The sequence below is a fragment of the Arachis ipaensis genome, chromosome B08 (genome assembly GCF_000816755.2).
Source record: "Arachis ipaensis cultivar K30076 chromosome B08, Araip1.1, whole genome shotgun sequence".
NCBI lineage: Eukaryota > Viridiplantae > Streptophyta > Magnoliopsida > Fabales > Fabaceae > Arachis > Arachis ipaensis.
In genome coordinates this window covers 47990475-47991708 of record NC_029792.2, presented here as the reverse complement: position 1 = coordinate 47991708, position 1234 = coordinate 47990475, and positions in this window count along the sequence as shown.

Here is a 1234-nt window from a genome sequence, read left to right as displayed (position 1 = left end):
CACATTTTCTATGAAGGCCTGTCATATGAATCAAAGAAGGCAGTAGACCATTCATCCGGAGGATCTTTGTACAAGAAGAAGACCATTGAGGAAGCCATAGATGTCATTGAAACAGTAGCAGAGAATGATTATTTCTATGCTTCTGAAAGAGGCAACACTAGAGGAGTAATGGAGCTAAACAATGTAGATATTCTGCTAGCCCAAAACAAGCTCATTACCCAGCAGCTGGCTGACCTTACCAAGAAGATGGAGAGGAACCAAGTAGCAGCAATCACCACTTCATCAACAACCCAAGAAGGAGTGAATGAAGAAGCGGATGGTAGTCAGGAGCAAGCCAACTACATTGGGAATTCACCTAAGCAAAACCGTGATCCATACTCCAGGACCTACAACCCTGGATGGAGGAATCACCCAAACTTTGGGTGGAGAAATCAACAAGACCAAAGCCTTGATCAAAGACGCCCAAATCGAAACAATGCAGCCCACCAACACTTCACATCTAGACCATATCAACATCCCCATAACAACACCTCTCCACATTCATATCAAGGCCAAAATAACCCTCCTCAGCCTGACCTATCATCATTTGATGAAGGACTCTCAAGGATTGAGAATCTACTTAAAGGCATAGGCAAAGAGATTCAAGACAATAAGGTATTCAAGGAGGAAGTGCGAACCAACTTCAAAAACCAGGGAGACACAATCAAGAGGCTGGAATCCCAAGTGGGGTATCTCTCTGAGCAGATTCCCAAACCCACAGATGGATTCCCAAGTGACAATCCGAGAGGTCCGAGAGGTGAAACAAAGAAAGTAAGATGGGAAGATTGCAAGATGGTCACTATAAGTGATAAGGAGACTGAGGACAAGCTGTCAGAACATGGATGGAGGAATCACCCAAACTTTGGGTGGAGAAATCAACAAGACCAAAGCCTTGATCAAAGACGCCCAAATCCAAACAATTTCACATCTAGACCATATCAACATCCCAATAACAACACCTCTCCACATTCATATCAAGGCCAGAACAACCATCCCACTCTATGCACCTTTTCCCCAACTGCTCAATGGTGCTGTGGCGAAGAGAATATACTCAAGATTTCTTGACTTGTTTGCATCTTTGCATGTGAACATACCATTCATCAAGACTATCCAACAAATGCCTGCATATATCAAGTATATGAAGGAGCTGCTTCCTAGGAAAAGCTCACTCAAGGGAGGACAGACTATAGTGATG